This window comes from Neomonachus schauinslandi, chromosome 3 (genome assembly GCF_002201575.2).
Source record: "Neomonachus schauinslandi chromosome 3, ASM220157v2, whole genome shotgun sequence".
In the NCBI taxonomy this organism is placed as follows: domain Eukaryota; kingdom Metazoa; phylum Chordata; class Mammalia; order Carnivora; family Phocidae; genus Neomonachus; species Neomonachus schauinslandi.
In genome coordinates, this window is record NC_058405.1 from 71614655 (window position 1) to 71631576 (window position 16922).

At 47.0% G+C, this 16922-nt stretch overlaps 1 protein-coding gene across 1 annotated transcript in view; it reads left to right on the forward strand.

The window, feature by feature from the left end:
• The first annotated feature begins 3004 nt into the window (after positions 1 to 3004).
• Positions 3005 to 16922, forward strand: part of SLC7A1 (solute carrier family 7 member 1) — a 48773-nt gene continuing 34855 nt past the window's right edge. Inside the window, exon 1 of the mRNA XM_021678265.1 lies at positions 3005 to 3044. The gene's annotated coding sequence lies outside the window, so the exon portion shown is untranslated. The remainder of the gene's footprint in view (positions 3045 to 16922) is intronic.

Sequence of the window (16922 nt, forward strand, 5' to 3'; positions counted from 1 at the left end):
ATAACAGTAAATCATTTTATGTTAACAACATTTTTATGAAAAATAACTAGTTTCCACAACAACAAAAAAATAGTAAGAGTAGAGTTGTTTTACATATTTACAAATCTCTTTAATGTTTCAGCTTAATAGAAGGCATCTTGGTTCTTATGTCTGATTATGAATCGGTCAGTTTTGATGTGTTGTTTTAGTTGAAATATATAAAGAAACTATGGCCTCAGATAGGTCCTTGGAAAAGGAAGAGGACTTCAGTAGCCTTTTTGGATAATTATGGGTATTCTTTTTTGATACTGCACAAAAACTTGAAAGGAGGTAGTTGGTTCCACAGTGGAAACTGAAACCGTATTGACGGACTTTTTGTACTTGAAAATGGGTCTGTTTTGTACTTTTTAAAAAAATTCCATTTTGTACTTTGAATCAATCATTTGTCCATGTATGATTCTGTTTCAGTGAATTACTGTCTTACTGAATTACGCAGATCTTCCAGATGTTGACAGATTTTATCATGTAACTATTTTCTAAAAATCACATTTGTTAATATCACCACCAGTGTCATCTGAAAACTCTTTAAGTTTTGGGAAACTTTCGAGTTCTGGGTGACGGATGCAAGTTTTCCAAACTTCTAAGTTTTTTTTTGTTTGAAAGCTCAACTTTATCATTGGCACCAAACATTATCAGTTGTTTTTCTTCTAGATTCTGCTCCTTTTATTCCAGAGTTTTCTTCCTAAGATTGAGATCTGATCATGGCTTTTGGCTGTCTCTTCCTTCCCCAAAGAACAAAGCGCAGTATTCTTGGCTTGGCCACAAGGGCTTGGATGACTTTGCCCCCATCTCCCAGAGCTTTGACAGTTTCCAGCCTTGTTTCCAGCCTCTACAGTTTTGTTTTGTTTTGTTTTTTCATTGGCTTAAAACCACACATATTTATTGTCCTGCAGTTCTGGATGGAGGTCAGAAGTCCGAAAGAGGTCTCACCAGGCTCAAGTCAGGGTGTTGGCAGGGATGTGCTCCATTCTGAAGACTCTTGAGAGAGAATCTGGTTCCTTGTCCTTCCCAGCTTCCAGAGGCTGCCTGCCTTCCTTGGCTCCTGGTCCCCTGACATATTCAAAGCCAGTAATGGCTGATGGGGTCTCTCTCACATTGCATCCCTCTGACACTGATTCTCCTGCCTCTTCCATCTTATAGGGACCCTCGTTGATGCCATCAGACTTGCCACAGGAAAATCTTCATATCTCAAGGTCAGCTGATTAGCATCTTTATTCCTTTGGCAACCTTAATTCCTCCTCGCCATGTAACCTAACATATTCACAAGTTCCTGGAATTGGGATTTGGACTTATTCTGGCTGTCACATTCAAGCCTCTCCATTTTCACATTCAGTTCCTACTCTGTATATGTTGGCTAGACTCGTCCTCTAAATATCACTTCATTGCATAAGCCTTTTCTCAATCTCCAGGTGGAGCCAACTACTTTCTCTTCTGCGGAGATACTCGCATATGAGCCACACCCCCTTAGTGCCCTTGTCGCAGTAATACATCTGTATGTCTGTCTCCCCGTTGGGCTGTGGCCCTCTCAGTGTCCTTGTGGTGCTTGGCACATGATAGAGAATGAGCAATATGTTGTTAATTTTGGACATTTGGTCCTGGGCTGTGTTGGAGATGCTATTGAATGAGTGTTCAATTTCTTTGGTGTGATGACGGCGTTACAGTTCTATAGAAGAGTGTCATTTTTAGGAGTTACCAAAATACTTAGAGGTCAAGTGTCATGATAACTATTATAGCTCACTCTCAAGTGGCTTGTGAGAACAGTTTATATTTATATAAAGATAAAGCAGATACGGTAAGTGTTAAATATTGGTGTAAATGTAGATGAAGACCACGTAAATGTTCATTTAACCTTTCTGTAGGTTTGAGGGGGACATTTTCAAAACAGAAAGGGGCAAAGAATGAAGTATTAATGTAGAATGAATGTGCGGGTCAGGATGGAGTCGGATTTCCGTTGTGGGAAATCCGGTCTGCTGCTGTTGAAGTTCTGAAACTCTCAGTGTTGATTAGCATCTTCATGTGCCTCTTTGGCATAATGATAATCCTCTCTGGGTTCACATTAGTGCAGATCATATTCAGGAGGCTTAATTAGACCTCTCCAGCTCCTGGGTGAGCATGTGAGTGTGTGCAAAGTAGAAATGGTAAGATGGAGGAAACAAAGGACTTTATATGCTGCTCCTCCAGGAGCTTCTTCCTAGAACGCCCTCTGCGAAGGTGACTGTTCCGCTTGCATACAGTGGTGACTCGAGTCACTCGATCCCTTCTGGGACTGCAGGCCACTCCCCTAGACTCATCACGAGAGCTCACATCCCACATTTAGAGCACCCCGGCCCATCCTGATGTGGACAGGGCAGGAGTATACTTGTGCCCATCTGACAGCTGGTCCAGGAGAGTCCTTTGCAAAATGGCCATTCACAGATGGTGTCCGACTATTTCCTGAAGGACCCAGCTAAGGCTGTCTGCCTCTGCTGGTCTCAGTTCTCAATGCCATTGTCAGAGGGGGGATTCACTCCCCTCACGGCTCCTAGCGAGGGCCTCAGAGCTTTTACTCACCTACCTCTGTGTCCTAGATCTGTGGAAGTAGCCTGTCTGGGTGATGCTTTGATACTATTCTTGTTTGAGATAGGATCATCATTGATGGAGGTAACGTGGTAGGATCAATGGCTTGAAGGCCATCTCGTCCAGCTTCCTGTCTTGTTCCCTGCCCAGTGGTGCTTCGCTGCATGCCTGCTCAGTCCCCGTGGTCGGACCCTCACCTTCCCAGCCACTCAGGCCATTCGTCTTCGGAAGGTGGGGTGTACTTCCTGACGCTGAGCTGGATGGAATCATCCCTCCCTGTCGCAGCCACAGGTGTGGAGGTTCTGGGAACCAAACTGATGGGGCCTAATGTCTCTTCTTTGCTTTCCAGGAGCCAGAAGCTCCCGTCTCGTGCCTCCTGAGACGTCTTTGTTCCAGGACCCAGGTGATCCTCAGGTGACGAGGTGACGAGTTCTCACGTCCCATTCCAGGTACAGTCTGCCCACCTGCACCCCAGCAGGATGGTCTCCTGGGTGCTAGAATGTATTGTCCATTTAGTCCTTCTGTGGGCTGTTGACTTGATAGGTTAATGCACAGCTCCACCCTACATCATTGTCTTCCAAAGCTTATAACTACTCTGCCTTTTTAGAGTCATCTAGCTCTTCAGGCCCATCCACTCAACAGAAGACAGGCACGCCTCTTTGCTTTTGTGGTTTTATTGAATTTCTACATTTCCTTCAAACAGAACTTGCAATACCCTACAGATGGCAAGGCTTCTGAACACAGGCCCCCAGGGCATGCTGTGGAGAGATCTGCCGAAGCCTGCCCCTCACTCCTGGTGTAGATGCTGGGATGTGGCGTGGTGTGCAGCGCTTGGCGGGACCCCCTCTGGGCCGGGGCTCCTGGGCCGTCCGTGCTGGTGTGCAGTGCGCTCGCACCGAGGCACTGTGCTGCGGTTCTGCCTTTGACTCTTGGAACCTTTGCGCTTCTCAAGGTCAAGGGCTGGCTCCAGTTTCCTTCCTGCTCTCAAGCTTTCCCCCTGCTCCTACCCCCTCATTCCTTGGCTTTTCCCTCTTTTACTTAGGGATTCTCCTGTAGCTTCTTCTTGGGTTCAGGAGCTGTAGTGATCTGCTATAGGTTGGTGTATTTCAGGCGGGTCCTTGGAGCCCCAGAGTCCTGAGGGGGCCCAGGAGCCAGGCAGGGAGGGCTGGGGACGGTCAGGTCGAGCCCCAAGGGCGCAGTGTCTCCCGTCTCTCTGTGTCAGAGTGGCTCCAGTTTTATCTGATTCTCACATTTGGATTCAGCCTAAGAGGCGGTATGGGAAAGAAGGATTCTACTATTAAAATAGTTAAAAGCTATTGCTCCAGTTATTTTTTGATTACAGTAACAAGTTCACCAAGTTTGGGCACTTCATTGTTATTGTCACCGTTTTGTGCATTAAAAAAAATGGAGGTAAAATTTTTTCAGGCGGGTATGTTTATAAAAGAACCTCACCTGACGTTTCTCCCTCCGTCTCACATTCTTAGGGTCCTCTGGGCCATTCAAATTCTTAGTTTCAAATACAGCTATACTAAGAATGCACCCATAATCAGAGTCATCCTTCATCAGAGGGACTTTGTGGGGGATATGGCCCATGACCTTTGCCACAGGGAAGCATCTTCGAGCCGGCGGCCTTGAAATAAGAAGGAGGGGCGGCCTCCCCATGGCTCCTACTTCATAGGGAGGATCCCCCCTTGTTTATGAGGCTGTTGGCAGCTGTGTCAGTGTCAGGAACAAGGGTGCAGGGTTACCAGGTGCTCTTTCCCAAAGACAGGAAAACTGGATCCTTGCCGGCAGGGATGTGGGAGGCTATCCCCGGTAGTGCCAGAAGCCGTTGTAGACCTGAGATGTCCTTTTCTTTTCTTCTCCTTTCAGAGCTTATTTAGTAAAGTGCTTGGAGTGAGTTCATTCTGCATTCTTCCTCCTCTTCCTGCAATAGTCAGATGTGTCTCTGCTGTCTTACCAGACTATTTTAGAACCTCTTCCTGTTACCTAATACCAGAGCTTGGTGTGCGGGTATTGCGGGGGGGCGGGTGGCGGCGGGGCTGACTGTTCACCTCGGAGTGAAAAGTCTACATCAGATCCGTTTCTCGGATCAGGATGCTGTGACCGAATGCGTGAGGAAGCCATCCGTGGTTCTTAGGCCCTCGGACACGTGTCATGAACTGCACCTAAATCAGGGGAATTCACAACCTACTGGAAACCACCACGAGGTTGCCCCTTCTTGAGTGAAGGGATTCTGACAAGGTGCCAGCTGGTGACTGAGGTGGTGTGCCCCCTGGAGGCTTTTCGGTCTCTGGCACACTTGTTTGTGCTCTTTGGCTTATCATTCTGTCTTCCTGCCCAGAGGCCAGGCAGCTTGGTTCCCTTCCCTGCAGTTTGATCAGCACCTGGAAGGGCGGGAGGCGTAGAGTAGGCTTCAGGCAAATATTTGCTGACTGGATAGATGGTTGCTTTCGTTTTCCTTCCCAGGCTGTGTGCATTCAGCACCGGGGCAGTGCATGCTTTATCTTTGTAGCTCCTGTAACTCCCAGGAGAGTGGCACACGGCAGACATGCGAGTCTGTGGAAAATGAAGTAATAGTCATTTAATGCATGCCATTCTTCTAGAGGAGGAAATTGCTTTCAGATCATTCAGACTTCACCAAGAAAAAATAGTTTCAGGTCAGGAAAAGGTTAACTCTACCATTAAAACAGAGGAAGTTAGGGCGCCTGGGTGGCTCAGTTGGTTAAGCGACTGCCTTCGGCTCAGGTCATGATCCTGGAGTCCCGGGATCGAGTCCCGCATCGGGCTCCCTGCTCGGCAGGGAGTCTGCTTCTCCCTCTGACCTTCCCCCCTCTCATGTGTTCTCTCTCTCTCTCTCACTCTCTCAAATAAATGAATAAATAAAATCTTTAAAAAAAAAAAAAAAAAAAAAACAGAGGAAGTTAAAGAAATGTTGGCCTCTGGTTTTTAGCTCCTTGAAGGTTTAAAGAGAGAAATGAAGGCAAACTCACTCACTATCTCATGACTGTTTGGACCATGGAGGAGTGCTCTGTCACTGCATAACAAATCACCACAAACCCAGAGGCCTAAAACAACACACATCTATTGTTTCATTGTTCCTGTGGTCAGAAGTCAGAGCACAGCTTGGCTCACGAGGCTGTATCAAGGTGTTGGCTAGGGTTTGGTTTTCATCTGGAGGCATGGCTGGGGTGGAAACTGATTCTAAGCTCTCCCAGGTTGTTGGGCAAATCCATTTCTTCATGGTTGTAGGACCCTGGGACCCCGGCCTCTTGCTGGCTGACCTAGAGGCCACATCCATTGCCATGTGGGTTTTCCAGACGTGGCTGTTTGGTTCATTAAGCTGGCAAGGAGAAGCTGCTAGCAAGATGGAGCCGGATGTAATGTCACATAATCGCGGACTGACATCAGCACGTTTGCCATGTTCCGTTGACTGGATGCAAGTCCCAGTTCCCACACACACTCAAGGAAACACCAGGAGTAGATCATGGGGCCACCTTAGAGACTGCCCACAACCGATCGCCTTTCCTTACTCCTTGAAAAGTGATTGCCATCGGCTATCCATTTGTGTGGAAAATTGTTTTGCTCCTTTGTTTTTTCCAAAATGATCCATGATTTTAAATCTTTTAAAGGATCACAACTCTATAGGGTCCATTCATTCTTCTAACCAACTTGGATATCCTCCGTGCCTTCCTGACCCTGCTGGGTGGTGGATGCCCCCAGAGTGCTCACTTCTCCAGCAGGAATGTCAGCTTAAGTTGCTGTTTGTGAGCTGCTTTAGAACCCGGCTGCAGTTTCTTCACATTGTTTGTAGAGGGAAATGTGGTCCTGAGTCTCAAGTGACTGACTTGCCTGTGAACTTTTAGAAGGTTAAGATGCCCTCCCAGTAGTTTTTTCTGTGGCAGTGGGTATTGTAGAGAGCGTTATTTGGGGCCTAAGTTGTGATGTCTATGGTTACCCTTTAAAAATTCCTTAAAAACAACAGAAGTCTGGGGGCGCCTGGGTGGCTCAGTCGTTAAGCGTCTGCCTTCAGCTCGGGTCATGATCTCAGGGTACTGGGATCGAACCCCGCATCGGGCTCCCTGCTCAGCGGGAAGCCTGCTTCTCCCTCTCCCACTCGCCCTGCTTGTGTTCCCTCTCTCGCTGTGTCTCTCTCTGTCAAATGAACAAATAAAAATCTTTAAAACAAAACAAAAAAACCCAAAACAACAGAAGTCTGTGCTGTGTCTCCTCATTCTCTGAAGATGTGGAGCCTAACTGTCATAAAGCAGTCACCAAAGAAGGGAGAATTGCAGTGAATGGCAGGCTGGATAATTGACTGTCTGGGGTCACATTCGGGTAGCATTCCATAGGGGACAGGCTGGTTACAGGATTGCACTGGAGTCTTCCATAAAACACAGCGGGTGGCACTGCCTGTGACAGAGGACGCATCGGTGGTCCGTCCCGCACGATAAAAGAGCCCCCGCGCACCGACTGCTACTGTCTTGTCCAGTTCAAGGAGCGACACTTGTCCAACTTCCTGGGCTGCTTCGTCCCCCTGACGTCAGCCTGACCCTCTGGCAGTCCTCCGCCGGCCTTTGGTGCTTCGCTTCAGCATTGTGCGGTGCACGGCCAGAGAGTCCTTTCCGACCGAGAGAAGCACGTGCTCTGCTGTAATAGACTGTTCTGGCCACACATACCAGGGGGTTTCCTCCAAGTATATTACATAAGGTAGATGAGTGCAACAGGTATGGACTTCAACAGGTAAGGTGGCCGACCCCACGAGGAGGCTGCAACGTTTCTTTCAGTGTTTACATGCTTTTCTCTTTGGGATGAGGGCTTGAGATTTTGGCTACCGGTAAAGTATCGTTTACAGGAAACCGACCATAAAATGCAGCATTTCCTGCTGAGGGATTATTTGTGCATGATATATACCACATAGATAATTCCCATGGTAACTGTGGGTGTGTGGAGTCTGTGTATCTCCGGACTCTTTGAGGAGGAAGCTGAGACTGGGAGCAAATGGCAGGTAAATGTGAAAGATTAGAGCCTTTGCTTGCGCAAAAGTGCTTTATTAGTCAGATTAAAATACCATGCTCAAAGGCAAACGTAATTGATTTGCTCCTCAAAGAAAGAAGGCTGAGCCACGAGCAGTCAGCTGTCCCAGTGCTGTCCTCCAATCTGTCCTTGACAACAAGACCAGATCGGTCCTCCCAAGATAATGTTTTTGTGATGGCCTTCCTTCGCTGAAAAATTACACGTCCGAGTGTAAAACCCTCGGCTGGCCATTCAAGGCTCTTGTAAATGTCCCGCCCTCCTGCTTCACTGCGCTCACCCCGCTTCCCCCGGATAGTCTGACATGCGTCCTGGGCGGTTCAGCGGGCCTGTGCCTTCCCTCCCAGGTCACCTCAGCTGTGACAGGTGAACCCCAAGACAAACTCGTGTCCCTCATGGGTAAGCAAAACATGCCCCAAAACATGCACGCCTACAGGTGTCTCTCAGCTGCTACCAGCTTCTGAAGAACCTCCGAATCACTTCCCCCCCCCAACCAAATCTCTTATTTGGAACCCTCGTTGCCTTTTCTGGTTTCAGTCTAATTCCCCAAATGTGATACAGACTTAGGCTTAGAGAATGTGTAGGAACAAGGCTGGTGGTAAGAGGTACGACCAGGTCTGCCTATGACAAATCCTTTACTGCTTGAAGCTTGGTGGTAAGAGGTACGACCAGGTCTGCCTATGACAAATCCCGGCCGCTTGAAGCTTGGCCGCCATCATGAACGACACAGTAACTATCCGGACCAGGAAGTTCATGATAACCGACTACTTCAGCGGAAACAGATGGTCATTGATGTTCTTCACCCCAGAAAGGCAACAGTACCTAAGACAGAAATTCAGGAAAAACTAGCCAAAATGTACAAGACCACACCAGATGTCATATCTGTGTTTGGGTTCATTCTCCTTTGCATAATCCAAGGAATCATAAATCATGCCAAAGCCGGTTGTCGTGCCACCACCAAAATGGGTTCTGAATCCAAACACAGACTTGCAAGACATGGCCTGTATGAGAAGAAAAAGACATCAAGAAAACAGTGAAAGGAACGCAAGAACAGAATGAAGAAAGTCAGGGGGACTGCAAAAGCCAATGTTGGTGCTGGCAAAAAGTGAGTGGGAGATTGGACACCAGGACTAAAGATGCTGCAGTGGCTTTATCTGTGGTGATTGTGCAGATTTTTCATGAGAGGATCAATAAACTAAGAATGTTAATGTGAAAAAAAAAATAGCTGAGTATTGACAATTTCATATGGTTCAACCTAATCCTGCATAAAAGACTATTTAATATGTGCCCATGGCTTATAGCACTGGAGGTGCTATTCTGGTCCCGGAGGTAGGGGTTGCTACAGGTTGTGGAAGAATTTCTTCTTTGTTTTCTGGGTCAGCCCTGAGTGAATTCCTTTCTTTTCACATTCACTTTTGGAAATTTCCAAATGTGCACAAATGTAGGGAGAAAGCATAATGAAATCCCATGTACTCAGTTATCCACATCTCCCAGATAGACTCTTGACATGGATTTAACTTGTCTTTGGACCTTTATGCCTTGCTTTTTTTCCACTTGTTTGTTGGTTTTAGTAGAATATTTCCTTCCCTTTAACTCAGAAGCAGTCCACACTCATAGAAAAAATTGTCAAAATGCAGAAAATAAAAAATGTCCATAATCACCTGTTTAGAGACAACTACTTCAATTTCCCTTCCAGACCATTTTTTATCTAAGCTCATATTCAGTATGTTGTTATTATTTCCCAGGGATGCTCTTTCATGTTTGTTTGTTTTTTTGACACTTTCTCCCTGCTTTTATCAGGGATGCAGTATCTCCAACATAATGTCTAATCCATCTGCTTTGGCCTGGTCTTTCTTCCACATACTTTTCTAAGCCTTGCTGTCTGTATGCTTTCCAGAACTCTCCCTCAAGTCTTGGTTGGGCCCTGCAACCCAAACTATTCACCTTTCCTCAGTCCCAAAAAAAGCTCCTATTACCTCAAAGCCCGTGGGTCTTGGCCAGAGGCTGGAGGGAAGGGGGTGGATTATGTTAATTTACTTCACTGTGTGAATAACGAATTGACTTAATTTTTACAGAGGAATTGTCATTTAACCTTGTGAATCTTTTATTTGTAGGACCAGGTGACACATTAAGAATTGTCGGCAGCAGGGAGAATAAATTTGGTTGAAGTTGAGTCCGTTTGGCACCTGGCATAGAGTAGGGTTTCTGGAATCCGATGACTAGGTTCAAATCCTAGCTCCACCAGGACATACTATATCTATCTGTGTGTGTGTGTGTGTGTGTGTGTGTGTGTGTGTGTGTGTGTATAACCTGCTGTCTAAACTCTACTCTTATTCTCCTGAGGGGAGTAACAGTTGCTGTTGTTGGTCTCTGATGGGGATGAAATGAACTTGAGTGTGTTTCTGTCGAGAAGCTGGTGTAGAATGTTGGTTGTTTCCAGCGGACCCCAGCCCTCTGTGAGTCTAGTCTGTTCTCCAGCTCAGTTCAGGGAGTTGGACCTGATTTTTCATAGTTTCTTTGTCTACCTTGGAACCAGTACATTTTCTAGAAATTCCAGGTTTTTTCACACAGTTGATTGTGACCATGGGAAGATGGGGAAGCGTGGAAATCTACTGGGGCTTGGGGTCTAAATCCATGAACTGCCTGGGTTTGTTGAGTGAATGCATTAGTAAATGAAAAAATAATTGATCTGTGAGTGTGCAGTGAAAGTTAGATCAGTTTTGTGTGGAATCCTCTGCTTTGCTCTAGGTCCAGATGTCAGTTCTCCTTGTGCTTTTTGAAAGAGGACGGTTCTGGAAGGAGCCACAGAAAACTCTGTCTTTCAGGATACTTTAGAAGCCTAGAGAATTAAAGGAGCAATGTTGTGGTAGTAAGTCTGAATTCTAATCTTAGGGGAACTTTATTTAAGGCATTTCTTTTCTATTTGAGAGCCAAATGTGTAACAGTTTTTAAGGCCCAAATGAAGTGCTTAACAGTTCATATGATGCTGACTTTATGAAATCTCCCACTCCTTAGGACCAGGCTCCTTTTTGGTTCTGGTTAATCAACATTGTACTGGAGAGGCAATGGCAGGGCTCCCCTGGACCTGCCCACAGAGTTTGTAGATCACTTGGCTTCAGATTCCAGATATAGAACATTTTCGTTACATACTGCAAAAGTAAGTATGATTAAAGGCATGTGTCAGAGGAGCTCTGAGCTCCTGATAGAATGCATGTTTTTGTTGTAATGCATTTCTATACACAGGGCCAGGGCATCTGTCCTGATAAAGCACAGCCTACCCTAGTGATGGAAACGCCATCCAGAGACATAACTACTGTCTAACCACATCCTGCTGGCTTAAGGAGGAGCATTTCTAGATTGTAGCTGGGTATCTGGTTTTTGTGAAAACGTGCTTAGTATTTCTTCCCTGGCTTCTTCTTCCTTATATCATTCTTCAATTTGAATAAACAATATTGAAACGATCTGAGTATAGCTAAGTAGACAGCAGGATCTGTGGCAAAGCCTTCGGTTAAAGATAGCCCTAGCGACGGGAACCCTTTGCTGATGGGGATTGCCTGCCTTCGGCTACCGGCAAGCAGAGACAACTGACAAACAGATTGCAAATGGAGATTTTGAAAAAGAAATTAGTGCCTACTGGTGTGGCAATAATAGCAGCTCTTTGCATTGGAAGAGTAACGCATTTGGCTTCTCAGTGTGTTCCTTTAAGGCATTATCTCATTTGACCCTCACATGTACCCTGCAATGATGGGACAGCAGTACTGTCTCATCTTAGACGTGGAAACTGATAACCCAAACACTGACTTAAAGATAATGAACCTGGACCTTACAAAACCCCAGGCTGAGGGGCGCAGGTACTCAAGCTGTCCCACTGTGGAGTGGGGAAGCTGTCCCTCAGGGCGAGACGGGAGGTGGGGACAGAGCACACCCCGTGACAGAAGGTATCTGGGAGGAAAATGGGAACTGTTTCAAGGCTTTGTAGATAAGAGTATGTTGCTTAGGTTGGATTTTAACCCAACTGATGACTTTTTACATTTCTGTTCATTTAGAGAAACAGAAACGTACTCTTTAGTAACTCAGACCATTAACTATTCAGTTAACAAAATCTCCTTTGATAGAGAGAGACCCTCATAAGTTGTTGATGGTAATGGTGGTGATTACCTAAGATGAAGGTCAGTTTCCTGTCAGCTTCCTAAATTGAAGTCAGCCGGTTAACACCAAGTGTCCGCTGTGGGTGCTATGTAGGATATGGTCCTGTGACTACTGCCCAGTGCCCCCTGTGTGCTGGGGGACAGAGGAGGGTTCGGATGCTGCTCTCCTGGTGGGACACACAGAGACCCTTCCCTCCGCCAGTCAACCCTGCCCCCTGTCCCTGCTTCTTTCCTGTACAAGCTCTCCACACCCTCGGTGCCTGTTCTCCAAACCTGCAGATCCCGCTTCAGAGGACGGTGCAAGGCTTTGGGGCAGGAAGACTTGGGTTCGAGCCCCGACTCCGTCTCTCGCTGGCTACGTGCTCTTGGGCAAGTTACCTGGGAGAAAGTCACCGAAGTGACTTTGTTTGTAGTGGGCTGGGCATCATTCATTTAAAAAGTCTTCGCACGTGATTCTCTTGCACACCCAGGGTTGAGAATGACAGAGTTCTAGTAATGTTGGGTTTCCTTATTTCTGGAATGCAGGGTATTGCCGGATAGATAAGGTGGTGTGAAGATTAAATGAAATATTTTATCTAAGGGATCTTTCATTTGGCTGATGTCCCAAAATGTTAGTTGTTATTAATTATTACTGTTTGTTTTCTACTTTAAAAAGTTAACGCATCTCATTACAGATATTATGACAAATATAGAAAAGAAGAAAACAGCCCGTAATCTGAAAGATAATCTCAGTGTGTTGGTACTTTACATACCCCTCCCCCTCGCCTACATGCTCACTGGGATAAGAAAATGTGCTTTTTTACTTGATATTTTCCCAGGACATTAAAGCTGTTGAAAACACTTTTCTGCCTGCATACCATTTCGGCAACAGATTTGCACATGACAGATCTTGTTCTAGTTCTTTGATTAGTATGGCATTGTCCGCTCTCAGCCCCCTGGGTGATTTGCTTGGGCCTCTGTGAGGTGTGAGTTTGAGGGGTGGTGGTACCACTCACAGCCACCATGGAGCCTGGCTCCCTGCGCCTTAGTGCTTCTTGCCTGGCTGAGAGGCCCTTGCTGTGCTCATGGTCAGTATCTCCATCCCTGTTTGCCTTGCTCTTTGCCATTTCTGCTTTGGAAGCTCTCGGAGTAGTTTGTTGTTCCCTGGCTGACTTCCCGACCTGTGGCTGGAAGCTGTCCTGCCCTGGTGGGCATGCATCTGAGGTGGGTCCCCATGGCCTCCTCCTGGGCCTGTCCCTCTGTGGCTTGGAAGTCAAGACTGCGAGGCAGAACCTCTACTTTCCTGCCTCCTTCTGCTCCCCTCTGTCCACCAACTCTGCTCTGCTGTGCAGACTTAGAGCTTATGGCCATGTGTCGGGCTGTACACATTGCTATTGATGGGACCTCAGAGGCTTCTGGCAGCCTTCTGCATTTAGCTCTGTGGAATCAGTAGAAGGAGGCAGGTCTTGGGCGGCAGGGCTCCTGGGGCTTTTTCTGATATGGCCAGAGTGTTAAAGTCACTGAGGTCTAGAGGTCGGGTGGACACTGTGAGGGTCGGTGATCACACTGGATCTTGTGCCTGTGCCTGCCAGTGAGAAGCACATTACCTGTGGCTTGTGATAGAAAAGCATAAAGCATCTTTATAACTGAGGTTTCCAGTGGAAGCAAGGAAATGCATAGGTGGGCTTATGGACTTTATGCCTCTGTCCTTGCTTGATGCATTCACGCCTCTTTTCCCCATGAAAGTACAGGTGTCCCACACTCTTTAAAGGTTTGCATTATGCCACTTTGCTATTACAAAGACCCACCTGTTTTTTATTAACTGAAAGAAATTGGAAGATTTTTGCTTTTACAAAAAAAAGGCAAAAGCTAAAATGGCGTTCAGCATTTGTTTTACAGCGAGCTATTCTAGAGGCTGCTCAAATCCGGAGTGCCCAGAGCCATGCTCCTTCCCCGGGGAATGCACTCAGCATCTCAGCGTCAAGCCACCAGGGCTTTGAACTGTGTGGGCATCTTTATCTCCATTTACTTGGTCCATCCTTTAGCAAGATTTGTCCTAAGGTGTCAGAAAAGCCTCATAGAGGTGATTTTTTTTGGGTCTGGGAATGCTCAACAAATTTTCCATATAAATTAATGGTTGTTTCTTTGCTTTACACCATTTCATTCGTGAAGGATTCCATAGCAACGCTCTACTTTCAGATAGCCGGGGGAGGGGGGCGGGGTGGGGGGAGCCTGAAGTGGCCTTTGAGATGGCCAGTTAGACCTTCTCCTTTGGAGCTCCATCACCTGGTGGGCCCAGCTCTTGGAGCTGTCGTGTGTGCTTACCTCTTCCCACCCCGACACTCTGCTGTCTGGGGTGGGACTGTGGGTTTATGCATTTCCATAAACCCTGGCTGTGTCGAGCACAGGGCATCAAAATAGATGTGAGATCAGTGAGCTTTGGTGGAATTTAGTGTAGGTGTTGATCATTGTACAGATTCCTCCCCACAAGAAAGGATAACCTAATTTTCGGGTAATGCTTTCAAAACGATTGTGGCAACTTTCTGCATAAACCCCAACAGCAAGAAGTCCGTAACAACCTGCCATTGCGGGAATTCTAACAGTTAGATTAGTTTTACACAGATGAGTATTCTTTCGTCTCACGGTTGGTTGAAGGACCAACTTTGGGGTTTCAGCATGAATACAAGTGGTGGCATAATGGATTCAAAATCCTGACAGTTGATGCCACTTGGAGAATACAGTTTTACGCCACTTCTAAGGAGACGGAAAGAATATTGACTATTTCTTAAACTTAAACCCAGGACGAGGTGAGTATCTCATTTTCAGCTACCCTGCTGGAAAGTAGAAACAGCTCACTGGAGACATGTGCCTTCCCTGGGCTGTCCGCTCCAGGCCTCCAGCAACATTTGGCTGAATCATTGTTCCAGCGTCTTCCAAAGGAACTGAGCCTGCCCTTCCCCCAGATAGCAAGCAGTAACCAAGGCACTACCATCACGTTGTATGCCAACTGCACTTTGATAATAAACAATAATAAAAACTGAAAAAGAAAAAAGGAAAGAAAAGTGACCAAGGTAAAAATAGTAGGAAGTTGGTCCCCTGTCACGGTCCGTTCTGTGCTCCCCCGCAGTGGTTCACAGAGCGTTTCCCCCCGGCTGCCGGGGGCGATGAAGGGGCGCAGAACTATCCCCAGAGCAGAGAGCCACCATGTGCCTATTTAAGAGAAATGAACTGCTCCTGTCTAGGCATGTTTTGTACTCAACAAAGACTTCCCTTTCCACATTGTTTGAAAACCAGTATCTGTATCTACAGTTATAGAATCCAGTAACCTTACCTCGAAGAGGGTGCTGAGCCTCCGGTGTTAGGGAGTGAGTTCTTGGAGCGGGTTTTTGGCTGGTGGGCGTGTGCCCACCCGGTGCTGACGGTACACAGGCCTTTGCAGCCCGCCCACCGCAGCCCTGCACGTCCTGGGGGGTCATTTCGGCCTGCTGTGGATCACTGGGCTGCCATTCGCCTTCTGTTCTAAGGAGGCTCAGAAATGTGTTTCTGGCACATGTCTGGGCTCCAGTACCTTTTGCTTCTGCTCCAGACAAGAGCGAACTTTTGAGAAAGGAGTGTAAATTATGGACCGGCCCTTCACAGAGCCCGGGACAGACTGTGTCTTGTCTTTTAGAGGAAGGCAGATGGCTCATCCTACCTAGCCTCCTGGGCCCTTGGGTTGCTGTACTCTGTGGAGCCGAGGAAAGAAGATGCTCTTTAATTGCACTGTCTTTGCCTTGCCCTGGCTTTTACTGTTTGGGAGAGTGAATGCACTTACTTTAACCAGACTACACACAGGAGGGGGTGGGAGCAGGTAGGCACTCTCTAAATGTCAGCGGCATTTACCAGTCAGGTTGAAAACAGTGCGAGTCACAAGGAGCTTTCCCACTCTGCTTCCCTATAAGATTCCTGTCTACTTAAAATACTCCCCTCTCTGCCAAAAATGATGTCGAGGAGTGATTTTACAGGGATTCTGCACATCCCCTAGCATAGCCTTTTCTGCCAAGGGTTTGCGTTAAAATGTTACATCTTTAACTCATTATCCAAGCCATTGTTTCCTGAAACCTTTGTTAGGATTTACAATCTGACTTGAATAAATCCAGTTACATCCCGTAAGGAAGAAAAGAAAAGGCGGTTCCAGGAGGAATTACACCCTTGCCTCTCTCAAACAGTGCTGGGGCCTTCCCCAGGCCCTGGGGCCCCGGCAGGTGACTCCGAGCCTCATCTTGCCCCAGGTATCACTTATGGCCTCGCCTGGGGCGCCCCGGAAGCAGGCCAGTCTGTGGCCTGAAGCAGACTGGGGAGCCTCTGGTCTCTGTGCTTGTTCTTCCCTCATTCACAACGGCTGCCCTTTTCTGCTCCTATCACACCCTCGTGTCTGGGGTCTTCCTGCTGCCCTCCAGCTCCACAAATAATGTCGTCTTTCCTCATTTCCTCCCCACTTCCTCCCCACCTTACAGCACAGTGATATCATTTCCTTCCCACCTGTAATGCCAGAGCCCTCAATGAGCACTTGGGCCCCCGCGCCTTCCGAGCTCCGTGATCTGGTTTGACCCTTGGCTCTCCCAGTTATTTTTCCTCATCCTTATAATGAGGAGATTGGAACACATGACTGTTATTCCTAGCTGAAAACTTCTGAGTCTTGAGAAGCTTTTTTTTGTCTTCTCTTGGCCGGTCACATGAAGTACAGAGAGGCCCACTCCAGTTCCTGTGTGACCACACAGAGGGTCCTGGCCAGGGTCTGGGGGTGGGGGGGTGCCAGACCACACTGTACCGGGTGGCTGAGGCCACGAGGTGTGGGTGGGCAGTCAGGTGTTCTGGATGATTAGGTATGGACTTTGCTAGATCTGCCATTCTCCATTTAGATTATTATGTTTTCCAGTGACTTAATCGTAGCAAGGTTAGGTCAATTGATGATCAAGATGAAAAAGCAGTGATATTTTTTTCTACCTCAGTAGCCAAAAATCATGATAGCTTCTCTCTGCACATGCTGTTTTTTAAAAAAATAAACTCTTTAGTTCAGCACAGTTTTGGACTTACAGAAAAATTGTAGGGATAGTACAGAGAGTTCCCATAGACTCCACACCAGCTTCCTCTTTTGCGAGCACCCTTCATTAATGTGGATGATCA